Source organism: Myxine glutinosa, chromosome 13 (assembly GCF_964187855.1).
Source record: "Myxine glutinosa chromosome 13, kmMyxGlut1.1, whole genome shotgun sequence".
Classification (NCBI taxonomy): Eukaryota; Metazoa; Chordata; class Myxini; order Myxiniformes; family Myxinidae; genus Myxine; species Myxine glutinosa.
This window is the reverse complement of record NC_136273.1, coordinates 60511686-60526616: the sequence shown is the minus strand read 5'-3', so window position 1 is coordinate 60526616 and position 14931 is coordinate 60511686. Positions and strand designations below refer to the sequence as shown.

Here is a 14931-nt window from a genome sequence, read left to right as displayed (position 1 = left end):
TGAATATGGGATGTTTTGAAATTAACATAATTTACAGAAATCCTTAAAATTATACTATATTTCAGATGTGTGTGTGTGTGTGTGTGTGTGTGTGTGTGTGTGTGTGTGTGTGTGTGTGTGTGTGTGTGTGTGTGTGTGTGTGTGTGTGTGTGTGTGTGTGTGTGTGTGTGTGTGTGTGTTTGGGGGTAGAGGGATATGGGGGGTATGGTAGGGAGGGCTGGACCACTGTGGCCGAGTGCCTGCCAGCAAATGATGAGCAAAGACACATATAGACAATAAACTATTCGTCCATGTTATCACCAGTTCTACTCATGTGCCCAGCCCGACTGTAGCTAATAACATTGTTGCCTTATCCTTGCCACGTGGCGCCAGTGCAGGACTTACTCAAGGCCAACTCGTCCGCCAACCGTGTCCCGTTAGCAGAGGACATCACGACCTGTACAAGTGGCAACACAGTTGCATTACTGTGCTGTATGAGCCTCTTTGTAACTCCTCCTGCATACTGATCTAGCAACTTGCCCATTGGTGAGGAAAACCGCCATCATACAAGGCTATGAGAGTTTCAACAAATTTATAATTCATTAGAGGGAAGAACTGTTATTCCACTTGTTTGAAGCATTTAGCTCCGTTGCATGCCTGTTTATTTGGAGTTCATCTTCTCCATGACTTCAGCAAGTCATTCTTATCATCTGTTTGCAAGCTTGTGTTGAAAGCAAATGCAATTATCAGTAAGAATATTGTCAGCTTCAGCTAAATTCCAGCAATTGACCCTCATACCCCCAAAAACAGATGCGCCATGTTATTTAGGTCTTTCTAGCATGAGGTTAAGTGTGATTCAAAGAGATCAGGATCGTGGCTCAATCTAGATACTTCATCCACCTGTTGAGGAATGAGAATGGCCCCCAAAAATGTCATTTTGACCCTCACCATTCTACTCTGCACCCCCTCCCCCACTAACGACCCCCTTTTCTTTTGGGGCTCGGAGGAGGCCAAGGAAACCCGGAGAGAGGAAGGACGCTGCTTGGCTCATCAAAACCATGTCACACAATTTTACACTAATACAAAATCCATTTTTTCTATCCTCAAATTAAAATTAAAATTTTAATGGTTGAGAATTGCAGAACAGTTATCGCCAAACTACAAAACCGTCTTCCTTCATGTACACACACATTCATCCATCCGTCCATCCATCCTTCATGTACACACACATTCATCCATCCGTCCATCCATCCTTCATGTACACACACATTCATCCATCCGTCCATCCATCCTTCATGTACACACATTCATCCATCCGTCCATCCATCCTTCATGTACACACACATTCATCCATCCGTCCATCCATCCTTCATGTACACACACATTCATCCATCCGTCCATCCATCCTTCATGTACACACACATTCATCCATCCGTCCATCCATCCTTCATGTACACACACATTCATACATCCGTCCATCCATCCTTCATGTACACACACATTCATCCATCCGTCCATCCATCCTTCATGTACACACACATTCATCCATCCGTCCATCCATCCATCCTTCATGTACACACACATTCATCCATCCGTCCATCCATCCTTCATGTACACACACATTCATACATCCGTCCATCCATCCTTCATGCACACACACATTCATACATCCGTCCATCCATCCTTCATGTACACACACATTCATCCATCCGTCCATCCATCCTTCATGTACACACACATTCATACATCCGTCCATCCATCCTTCATGTACACACACATTCATCCACCCGTCCATCCATCCTTCATGTACACACACATTCATCCATCCGTCCATCCGTCCTTCATGTACACACACATTCATCCATCCGTCCATCCATCCTTCATGTACACACACATTCATACATCCGTCCATCCATCCTTCATGTACACACACATTCATCCATCCGTCCATCCATCCTTCCTGTACACACACATTCATACATCCGTCCATCCATCCATCCTTCATGTACACACACATTCATCCACCCGTCCATCCATCCTTCATGTACACACACATTCATCCATCCGTCCATCCATCCTTCATGTACACACACATTCATACATCCGTCCATCCATCCTTCATGTACACACACATTCATCCATCCGTCCATCCGTCCATCCATCCTTCATGTACACACACATTCATACATCCGTCCATCCATCCATCCTTCATGTACACACACATTCATCCATCCGTCCATCCATCCTTCATGTACACACACATTCATCCATCCGTCCATCCATCCTTCATGTACATTGTACACACACATTCATCCATCCGTCCATCCATCCATCCATCCTTCATGCGCACACACATTCATCCATCCCTCCATCCATCCATCCATCCTTCATGCACATGCGTGCAATCTATCCATCCATCCTTCATGCACACACATGCAATCATCCATCCACCCGACCTTCATGAACACACATGTAATCAGCCATGCATTCATCCTTCATGTACACACACATTCATCCATGCCTCCATCCGTCCATCCATCCATCCTTCATGCACACACACATTCATCCATCCCTCAATCCATCCATCCATCCTTTATGCACACACATGCAATCTATCCATACATCCTTCCTGCACACACGTGCAATCTATCCATCCATCCTTCATGCACACACGTGCAATTATCCATCCACCCGACCTTCATGAACACAAATGTAATCAGCCATGCATTCATCCTTCACGTACACACACATTCATCCATCCCTCCATCCATCCATCCTTCATGCACACACACATTCATCCATCCCTCCATCCATACATCCATCCATCCTTTATGCACACACGTGCAATCTATCCATCCATCCTTCATGCACACACGTGCAATCATCTATCCACCCGACCTTCATGAACACACATGTAATCAGCCATGCATTCATCCTTCACGTACAATCATTGCATTGATCCATCCATCCATCCTTTATGTGCACATACAATCATCCATCCATCCTTCACGCACACACGTGCAATCATCCATCCACCCGTCCTTCATGAACACACGTGTAATCATCCATTCGTTCATCCTTCACGTACACACATGCAATTATTGATCCATCCATCCATCCATCCATCTATCCTTCATGTACACAAGAGTAGTCATCCATCCATCCATTCTTCACGCACACGTGTGTAATCATCCATCCATCCTTTATGTAAATACGTGTAATCATTGATCCATTCATCCATCCTTCATCTGCACATACAATGATCCATCCACCCAGCCTTCACGTACACACGTGCAATCATCCATTCATCCATCTACAAATACAATGATCTATCCATCCATCCTTCACGTGCAATCAACCATCCATCCATCCTTCATGTGCACACACAATCATCCATCCATCCTTTATATACACAAAATCATCCATCAATCCATCCTTCACGTACACACACTCATCCATCCATCCATACTTCATGCACTCACAATCACCATCCATACATGTACACATGCAATCATCCATCCATCCTTCACATACCCACAAGCATCCATCCATCCTTCACATACCTACAATCACCCATCCATCCATTATGTACACACAATCATCCATCCATACATCTACAGACGCAATCATCCATCCATCCATCATGCACACAAAATCATCCATCCATTATTCACAAACCCATCATCATAATCATCATCACCATCGGGTCGATCTCGATCGGAGATCATCCATCCATCCATCCCTCACCTACACACAATCATCCATCCATCCATCATGTACAAGCAATCATCAATCCATTCTTCACATACCAACAATCATCCATCCATCCATCCTTCACATACCCACAATCATCCATCCATCCATCCTTCACATACCAACAATCATCCATATATCCTTCACCTACACACAATCATCCATCCATCCTTCACGTACCCATAAGTCATCCATCCATCCATCATGTACACGCACAATCATCCATCATGTACACACAATCATCCATCCATCAATCATGTACACGCACAATCATCCATCATGTACACACAATCATCCATCCATCAATCATGTACCCACAATCATCCATCATGTACACACTATCATCCATCCACACTTCACATATCTACAATCATCCATCCATCCATAATGTACACACACGCAATCATCCATCATGTACACACAATCATCCATCCATCAATCATGTACCCACAATCATCCATCATGTACACACAATCATCCATCCATCAATCATGTACCCACAATCATCCATAATGTACACACTATCATCCATCCACACTTCACATATCTACAATCATCCATCCATCCATAATGTACACACACGCAATCGTCCATCCATCCTTCACATACCCACAATCATCCATCCATCCATCCTTCACATACCAACAATCATCCATATATCCTTCACCGACACACAATCATCCATCCATCCTTCACGTACCCATAAGTCGTCCATCCATCCATCATGTACACGCACAATCATCCATCCATCAATCATGTACCCACAATCATCCATACATCCATCATGTACACACAATCATCCATCCACACTTCACATATCTACAATCATCCATCCATCCATAATGTACACACACAATCATCCATCACCTTTCACGTACCCACAATCATCCATCCATTAATCTATCCATCGTTTCAGCCACATAAGTAAAGAAAATAAAAAGATTAAAATACATGAAGTAATCATCCTCACCTCTGTGACGAAAGTAAACTATCAAGTGTTTTTTTAACGAGCCGCCATTTATTTTGCTACAATTCAAAATTCTGTTGAAACACAAGTCAAACCCATGAGCTCTTGGATTAGCGATCAGCACTCGAACTACTTCACCACTTACACACTACCATGTGGGATCAAAACGTTTCTAATTATATGAATGAGCACATTTCATACATAATCGTACGTCAGACAGTCTGGTGACTTGAAACTCAAGCTGGGATCACATAGTCTATACTCTATAACAAGTGAAACTCGTATCAGCAAAGGGTAACAATGAGGGAATAAATCAGCAAAATGGGGGAAAGGGTAGCGAAAAGTTGTGACTGGAAGGAAGTTTACTTAAGGTATTACTGCTTCGTTACAATAGTTGCAATGATAAGTTTAGATGTGATAACCATACAACAACAACAACAACAACAACAACAACAACAACAACAACATGCATTTTAAGGCCATTTTCCCTGCTAGAGCGGGGGTTAGCCTTGCGGTCCCCATGACAATCTTCTCCATCTTGCCCTATTTTCTGCATCTCTCCTTATTAACCCCCTTGCCCGCATTTCTTCTTCCACCTTCTTTAGCCAAGTCTTTCTCGGTCTTCCCCGTCCTCTACTTCCTTCTACATTCATTTCCATCACTCTTCTCAACCAGTCACTTTCATCCTTCCTCAACACATGAACAAACCATCGCAAACTGTTTCTCTTCACAGCATCAATCACAGGCTCTATTCCCATCATCTTTCGCAATTCATCAATTGTCTTCCTCTCTCTCAACGATACTCCACACATCCACCGAACCATTCGCATTTCCACCCTTTCCAGCCTTCGTTGCTGCTCTACGTTCATGACCCATGTCTCACTCCCATAAATCATAACACTTCTCACACATGCAGCATACACCTTTCCCTTCAGCTTCAGCGACACTCCCCTCCTCATCAGCACGCCACTCAGTTCCTGAAACTTCTGCCATGCACATCTCACTCTAGCAACCGTTGCCGAGTCTGATCCACCCTCTCCATTCAGCATGTCTCCTCGGCAGCAAAATGTTTTCACACCTTCCAGCTTCATGCTGTCTCCAAGATCCAACTCAACATTTCCTCCATCTGCAGCTCCCTCTGTGCACACCTTACACTTGAATGTAGCTGCCACACTGTTTAATGACCCTCTAAGACCACTATATCTTTGATGAACCCAATCAGCGCACATTGTGTACATTGAATGGAGTTCACTCCGACACCCTTCCTGCACACAGCAGACGGCCACTTCCCAGTTCTTTCCACCTCACCACATGCTTTAACACTTGCCATCACCTTCGTTTTTACGATATTCACCTTCAGACCTTTTGTCTCCATACATTCCTTCCACTTGTTCATCTTCTCCTTCAGTCCATCCATACTTTCTGCAATCAACACCAGATCATCTGCATACAACAGCTCCCACGGTAAGCCCTCCTTTACGTTCCGTGCCAGCACCTCCATCACAGCTACAAATAGTAGTGGACTTAGTACCGACCCCTGATGCACTCCCACCTTCACCTCAAACTCACCACTGTTCCCGTCCTTCGTCCTTACAGCTGTGCGCGCTCTTTTGTACATTGCCATCACTACTCTGACCAACCATTCCTCCACTCCTAACTTCCTCAATGGAGCCCACAAGGCTAACCCCCGCTCTAGCAGGGAAAATGGCCTTAAACTGCCTGTCGTTGTTGTTGTCATTCTCTTCACACCCCAACTTCCTGCTGCCTTCAACATATCTCCCACAACTCCCGTCGGCCCTTCCGCTTTTCTACTCTTCATTGCCTTTATTCGCTTATATTTTCTATTGAGTACCAGTTCACTGGTAATTCCCTGTTTGTCGTTAAAGGTGGCAAAAAGGGTTGGCGTCAGGAAGGGCATCCGGCCGTAAAACATTGCTTCAAAAAGGGGACCGAAAAACAACAACTACCACGGTTCCCGAAAAAGGCCAACCCCCGCTTGCGGGGGAAAATGGCCTCTAAAGGTGGTTTTTATTGCCTTTATTCGCTTCCGCTTTGCGGGGAAAAATGGCCTCTAAAGGTGGTTTTATTGCTTTTATTCGCTCCATATTATATGAAAATAATATATGATGACGATGACCATTTATATATAATCTTCTCTACTATATAAGAGAGCCGTGGCTGTGTGAGCCGTGGCTGTGTGTTTGTCTGTTTGTCGTGTTATAACTTGAGAACGGATTAACGGATTTCAATAAATCCAACTGTGGTGGATTCGGGAAACTCCCCGAGTGTTTGTGATTCAAAAAAAATTTTTTTTTAATTCTTTATGGGTACATGGACACGCGTGTTAAAACTGCAAATGCCAACACGTGACATTGGTTATGCCTACACGGAGAGCAGGATCTCCCAGGAATCCTTTTTTTTTCTTCCCCCATCGATTAGCCATCGCAGCAAAGATTGGTATTTCCGTCGCTTCGAGGACCGGTCTTATATTCTAGTATATATAAATACAGTTGGACCCCGCTATTCGCAGTTCCGCTATTCGCGGAATCCGCATATTCGCGGTTGATAAAATGCGACATGTTTCTCTACTCGTGGAAAAATGTCCTGCAAATTCACGGGGTTTTTCTTTTCGTGGCCATGTTCAAGGGCGCAAAAAATATTTCACGAGCTGCTATCTTGACACATTTATAAAACCCATCTTTCACCAACCATGCGTAAAGCAGCTGGACACATGCAAAAAAACCATCTTCTACGAGCCGAAAGCATGACCTGCTGTGTGATATGCGTTTTCATGGCTTTTGTGGCCAGTGAATTTTAACTGGACTATAATCGAGAGCTTCGCGGTATATCCCACCAGATATGTAAACAAGTCAACTCCGCGAATTATACAATGCAAACGCTTCATTAAATTGATTACAGTTTGCAATTTACGGTAAAACATCATCAGAGATGTTACACAATGAAAACGCTTCAGTGGATGTTCCATCAGCGACAAAAACATGTCAACCCCGCGAATTATAGAATGCAAATGCTTCATTAAATCTATTATTGAAATTAGCAGATAGGCTCAATACCCACAATGCTCGCAATTCTACTTTTTTTTTTTCTTTTTTTTTGTATACTGAATCGAGGCTCGTGAAAGAGCTAACATTTATTTCACAAACAAATCAACCAGACAAACAAAATATATAAAAAGAGAGAGCGGAAGACAAGATGGGGAGAGAAGGGGAAGCACACAAACATAACATTTGAGAGCAGGGAGATGTGTGGGAGGGAGAGGGCTTGGGGGGAGGAGGCGTGGGAAGGGGGGGGGGGGGGGAGAAGTATAAAACACAAGGACACCAAGGACTTCCAGGACAGAAGTTGGTATTTCAAAAAAGTGGATTTGGGGTGAAATTTGCAGGGGTAGAAAAGATCAAGGTTTTGGATGGGGGAAGATAAGAGATGGTGGTGAACAGCTGTTTTAAAGACCTGGAGGGTAGAGTGGGATTGAAGAGAGTGAGGGAGTTTGTTCCAGAGGCGGGAGAAAAGAGGAATGAAGGAGTGAAGGTGAGCAGAGAGTCTTGATTTTGGCAGTTTAACCATAAGAGGGTTGCAGGCAGATCTTGTGCGACCTGTAGGAATATTTGGGGGACAGAGCCCAGAGAGGGCTGGGGGGGCAAGGCCAGAGAGGAGTCGGTAGAAGACGGAAAGACCACCCACCTGCCTGCGGTGAGTGAGTGAAAGGCCCTTGGAGTTAGCTTCAAGGTTAGTTATATCGTACAGACTGTCCTCGATCTCGATCATTGTTCTCGTCCCCTTGCTTTGACCTGTGTTTTTGACTTGCTCTGTTCATCGTTCAATTATGGCTCCCAAGCACAAGACCAGTGCCGAAGATGCGTCGACTACCAAGAGGCAGAATAAAGTCATGAGCCCTAGCCAAAAAGTGGAGCTGCTCGACCGGCTTTCGAAAGGAGAGAGTGCAGCCTCTGTGGACAGGCATTATGGCGTCAACGAATCCACCGTTCGCTACATACGGAAGAACGAGAAGGCGATTTGTGACAGTATTTCAGCGAGCGCTCTGTCAAGTACAAAGGTGGTCACCCATGTCTGGGATGTCCACATAGAAAGGATTGAGAAGGCTCTCAGCATATGGATTGAGGACAACGTGCAGAAAAGTATGCCTTTGAGTGGACCTCTCATTCGTGAAAAGGCCAAACAAATTTACGATCATCTGTCTGGTGCGGGTGGTGCCAGCAAGAGTGATGCACCAAGCGATGATGGTACAAGCAGTGCGACTTCATTCATTGAGAACTTTTATCTCAAAGCTAGAGGAGACAGCATCGGGATTGAAGGCTGCCAAGGACCGAGAATCTGTTTTCCTCTGTGCAAACGCAAAAGGGGATCTCATGCTGAAACACATGATGTTGTACCGTTCCCTGAACCCACGTGCTATCAATGGCAAGAACAAGCAAACTCTGCCCATGTTTTGGAGGGCCAACAGGAAAGCCTGGGTGACGGCAGCAACCTCCTGGACTGGTTCCATAATTGTTTCGGCGCTCAGGTGGAGAGGCACATGATGGTCAAAAACCTTGCGTTCAAGGTTCTCCTGCTCCTGGACAACGCTCCTAGCCACCCTGCGAACCTGGACGTGGCTCACCCGAATGTTGAGGTGATCTTCCAGCTGCTCAACACCACCTCCCTCATCCAGTCACTCGAACCAAGGTGTGATTTCAATGTTTAAAACGTATTACACCCGTCGCACCTTTCACTGCATTTTGGATGCAATGGAGTCCAACCCAGGGCTCACCGTCGGGCAATGTTGGAAGGGTTTCAACATTGCCCACTGCATCGGCGCCATCAAGGAGTCGCTGGATGACATGAGAGCCTCCACCATCAATGCGTGCTGGCACAACCTGTGGCCACATGCAGTCAAAAACTTTACTGGCTTTCCCGATAACACTGAGGAGTGGCATGTGATTGTCGGGTGGGCATGGCAGTTGGGAGGGGAAGGATTTGCTGACATGCAGCCTGAGGAGTTGGAGGATCTCATTGCCTCACATGGCGACAACCTCACCGGGGAGGAGTTGGAGGCCATTATAATGGTTTCCGAGGAAGAGGAGGCAGGCAGTGATGACGAAGAGGTGTCGAGGTCTAACCTCACAGTCCAGTTCCTGGGTGAGTTGCTGCATGGCATGCGGGCACTTGGCGACAAGTTGGAAGTTTCTGACCCAGTCATAGAGACGTACCTCAAGTTCAAGAGGTGCGTGGATGATTTGCTTCTCCCCTACAAAGAGCTGCATCAAAACCTGCAGCAATCTGCCAGGCAGCTCTCAATTACCCATTTCTTTCATACTGCTCCCTCCATCTCAACAACACCAGCACCCTCCTCTCCTGCTGCCCTCTCAGTGTCCTCACCAGCATCCTCACCAACACCCTCAACTGCTGCCTCTCCTGCCTCTCCCTTAGTGCACGATGTTGTAGGACTATCATTTGGGTCATCCTCAGAGTTCGAGGAATTCATGGGATTTTAATTCGTCACCATCATCATCATCACCACCATCATCATCATTGAAAGTTGCGTGAGTTTGTAAAAAAAAAAAAATTCAACGGTGCATGATGGTGTTGTGTTTTTATTACTTTCACGGTACGGTGTGGTTAAGCACTTTTAATAAACTGTCAGCGCATTCTGTCAATAAATTGGAAATGGTACCTGGTGTTGTCGTTTTTTTTTTTTGTAAACATTTTCTGTGAAACTATAATCATGTGCGTTTGCAGTCGAAAATCATGAACCGCCGGGAACCTATAACGTATCCCCTTTTCCCCACTGAAACAATGCCGCGGCATACATTCACGAGATTTTCATCGACCTTCGTGGGACTTTCATCGACCTTCAAGGATTATCATCGACATTCTCTGGATTTGCGTCACACCATTCGCGGATTGGTCCTCTCTATTCGTGGATTTTCACGACTCGGAACCTATCCACCCTTTTTCCATTGAAATAATGCCCTGCTATTCGCGGGTTTCACTATTCGCGGATTCTCCAAGAACGTATCCCCTGGAAATAGCAGGGTCGGACTATATATATATTGTTACGTTTATGGGGGGTAGGCAATGAAATACATTAGGGCCAGGTCGAATTGGATAGTTAGTCATCTGGCGTAAAGAAGAAGAAACCTGTAACTTTAGTCAGCTCCGTGTGTTCGGATTAAGTGTGACGTGTGGCCATACGGAGGGTGGCTCTTGTGATATGTAGCTTAGGGATTAAGGGTATATACCCTGTATGTAAATGACCTCTGTGATTTTTTCCTTTGTTCCTTTTGACACTACACATACGAGCAGCCAAGTGGTCGGCGTATACTTAATAACACAAAATAAAGTGACCGGATTCGGACATGGAAGACCACCGCTGGTGCTGCCAGCCGGGGTATCGCAACACCAAGCAGGGAGGGGCGTGAGGCCCCGCCCCGAGGAGTGATGATTGGTCGGTACCATGGGGCGATGAGATGGTCTCTGATTGGAGCACACGCGGACGTCATCGGATGATGTAAAAGACCCAGGGTAAAAAGGACTTGTCCCGACATTTTCCCTCTCTTGCTTCGTGGATGTCGTCACAAGCGGACACAGTTTGTGCTCTCTTGCATTGGGACATTCATTGCGAGCAGACGCATCTTTCTCTTGGTCCTGGCTGCGTGGAGGAGCGGACGCATCCTTTCCCTGGTTCGTTGGTGCTGACTTCGTGACGGCTGTGTGCGCCTGAGAGACCTTGGTGTGTTGTGGAGCGTGGGACGAGGACAGAGCTTGGGCCTGTTCGCTTGCGTCGGCGTGGCGGTGAACGCGTATTCGCGCCAAGGCGTGTTTTCCTGCGCAGGGACGTGAACCCGGACGGTCAAGGAGACCAGAGCTGAGTACCCACTAACATTCATTACACAATACACACACATTTCTTTTTCACTTTCGTTTTCCCCTTGTGTTGTATACAAGTCCATATGGGGGCACTCCAATTAGGAATTTTAGTTTACTGTGCATTCTTTGTTTCCTGAGATTTTTTAAAAATTAAATCCCTTATCTGTTGAACTTTCATTCCTTGTCCTGTCCCGTTTATTTGTTAGTGGATCGGAGAAACCCCATGCCACGTCCGACCGTGCAGGTAAGCGCTCGCTGCCCTCCACCCCTGCGCGTATTAACACCACCATAGGTTGACTGAACGCCTCAGAGGTAAGCTTGAACGGCTATTCATCCCCAGGGGTGTTAACCCCCGGGAACACAACAAATGGTGTCAGGAGTTTGGGATTCGAACCCAACGGACACTCGGTGTCCGAGGGTTGCGAGTTCGACACCCGCTGAGGGCAAAATTGTGCTCAGCTTTCGTAATCAAAAATTTTAGCGATTGTCTTTCTCCCGTCGAGGGGAGGTAATCATCGTAATTATATTACCGGGGTGTCAATTTTTTTTTTAGTTGATTGGTATCAGGAAGAGCACAAGACAGCGCATTGCTAAATTTAAATTTCCTTTTTTTCCCTGAGGTAAAATACGCGCACGGGAGACTTGCTTTGTCACAGCAGATGGCGGACGCGAGTGAGATGGCCGAGCGGATGAAGAGTCCCGAAAAGCACGGAAGTGAGCCGGGGATAGAGTTTGATGAGGGTAGGATTGGAACCTCCCCCGTCCCGAGAATTAATCCACCCCCCTCTCCTATGAGGGAACTGGGAACAATGGGAACAGACCCGATGGGTCCCCAGGCCATGATAAGAAATTTTATGGGTGAATTGAAGGGAGAAATGAAGGGATTGAATGTTAAAATGAATGCCCAGAGTGACAAAATTGATGGATTGAAGGGATATATGAATGCCCAAAGTGAACAAATGTGGGGAATGAGTGACGAGATGAGGGAAATAAATGGGGATATTAATAAAAATTGGGAACAGATGGGAGAAATGAATGCCAAAATTGCTGGATTGAAGGGAGAATTGGAGGGACAAATGGATGGATTTAAGGGGGAATTGAAAGGACAAATTAATGGAATGGAAAACAAATTTGAAGTAAGGAAAGATAGAGGGAATGAACAAATGAATAAGTGTACAAGGGAAAGAAATAAGGGAAAACTTAAATTTAAATGGGGAATGTTTATTAAATGAGGCCCTGGAAGGCTGTTGGGATTGTGAGGATGCCGGAATGCACCAACAGGAAGAGGAATTGGGATTTGTGCATCGCCAGAACGGTGGTTCGGAGCAACAGGGGGTAAAAATATTGGAGACCCGTGTAACGGAACCGGAAAGGGGTATTTATAGATAAAGACCTGTTGGAGCCAGAATTGATTGGGGACAATCGGCCAAGGGGGAGGAGGGGGAGGAGGTATAAAACAAATAGACACTGCTAGGACTTCCAGGAAAGAAGTCGGTATTTCAAAAAAGTGGATCTGGGGCGAATTAACGGGGGTAGAAAAGATCAAGGTTTTGGATGGGGGAAGATAAGAGATGGTGGTGAACAGCTGTTTTAAAGACCTGGAGGAAGGAGTGGGATTGAAGAGAGTGAGGGAGTTTGTTCCAGAGGCAGGAGAAAAGAGGAATGAAAGAGTAAAGGTGGGCAGAGAGTCGTGACTTTGGCAGTTTCAACAGAAGAGGGCTGCTGGTAGATCTTGTGTGACCTAAAGGAATATTTGGGGGACAAAGCACAGACAGACCTGGGGGAGCTAGGCCGGAGACGAGTAGGTAGAAGACAGAAACACCACCAACCTGCCTGCGGTGAGTGAGTGAAATGCCCTCAGTCAGCTTCACCTCGGGAGATTCCTATGATTCTGAAAGCCCTGGTTTCAACAGCGTGAAGCCGAGCCAGGTGTGAGGCATGAGCACCAGCCCAGAGGGGAGAACAGTATTCCATTAAGCTGCGGATGAAAGCCTTGAATGTGGTGAGGAGCTCAGGTGCGCCAAGGAAGGACTTCGCACGACGGAGGATGCCCAGTCGGCAACTGGCTTTGCAGGCCAGCTTGGAAATGTGGTTTTCCCAGGAAAGATCATGGCAGATAGTGAGACCCAAAAGCTTGAGTGACATAACTTCTTAGAGAGGATTGTTGAGAAAGTAGATGCGAAGGTTGTCCAGATGGTATTATCGGAGAGACATAGTGAGAGTGTGAGATTTGTCAAGACGGAAAGACATGTTCCACTTGTTTGACAAGTCTGTGATTTATCCAGGCCTGCAGAGAGTGAAGAGACTGCTGCCTGCTGATCTGAGGAATGTGGAGTCATCAGCAAAGAGATAGAGAGGATTTTTCAGGGAGACAGAGAGATAATTGATGAAGACCAGAAAAAGCACAGGGCCCAGAACACTGCCTTGAGGAACTCCAGCCTGAACAGGAATGGGAGATGAGAGAATTCCATTCAGGGCCAGACGTTGACTGCGACCGGTGAGGAAGTCCGCAAGCCATGAATGGAGGTTTCCAAGGATACCATAAGAGGAGAGTTTGGTGAGCAGGGCGGGGTGCCAGACCGGATCGAAGGCACGTGATATGTCAAGGGAGACAGCTCTGATTTCCTGTTTGGTATTGAGGATCTCCATCCATTATTGAGACAGTAGAAGCAGCATGACCAGAGTAGAATGACCTGGTCTGAATCCAAATTGATAATCAGAGATCAAGCCATTGGAGAAGAGGAAGGATTTGATATCTGAAGCAATGATGGATTCCATGACTTTGCTGATAATTGGGAGCAGGCTGATTGGTCTGTAGTTGCAAGGATCTGTTTTTGCACATTTCTTATGTAAAGCGGTAATTTTGGCTGATTTCCAAGCTAATGGCAGGTGACGTTGAGCAAAGGAGAGGGTGAAGAGAACAGAGAGAGGGTGTGAAGGAGTGGCAGAGCAGGATTTTAGGACCCGTTGGCTGATGCCGTCTGGTTCAGTTGCAGAATCAGAGTCGAGGATTGACAGAAACTTATCCACCTTGTCAGGACACAGAGCCCAGGAGCAGCTGCGTACAACTGGGTAAGGTGGTTAAAGAGAGAGATGGGTTTGGGACACAAGATTTTGAGGCAAGCACAGAGTTGAGGCATTCAGCTTTTTCACGTATGGAGTCAGCTGTGTAGCCATTTGAGGTAAGGGAGGGGATGGAGGGGGAACAAACACAAGAAACAGATTTGATCAGACGCCACCAGGATTTGGAGGAGGGAGACAAGTTTGAGAGTTCAGTCTTGAGAGTGGAGAGATATTGTTTCCTGGTTCTCCTGAGTGAAGACTCTCCTAAGAGATAATTCATC

General features: G+C 46.0%; 1 protein-coding gene across 5 annotated transcripts in view; it reads right to left on the bottom strand.

The window, feature by feature from the left end:
* Positions 1 to 14931, bottom strand: part of LOC137438373 (fibronectin type III domain-containing protein 3B) — a 320604-nt gene that overhangs the window by 234892 nt on the left and 70781 nt on the right. The window contains exon 1 of one of the 5 annotated variants that reach the window (XM_078767596.1): positions 385 to 403. The exons of the other annotated variants lie outside the window; for them this stretch is intronic. The gene's annotated coding sequence lies outside the window, so the exon portion shown is untranslated. Of the gene's footprint in view, positions 1 to 384; positions 404 to 14931 lie in introns of those variants that run through there. 5 annotated transcript variants of the gene reach the window in all.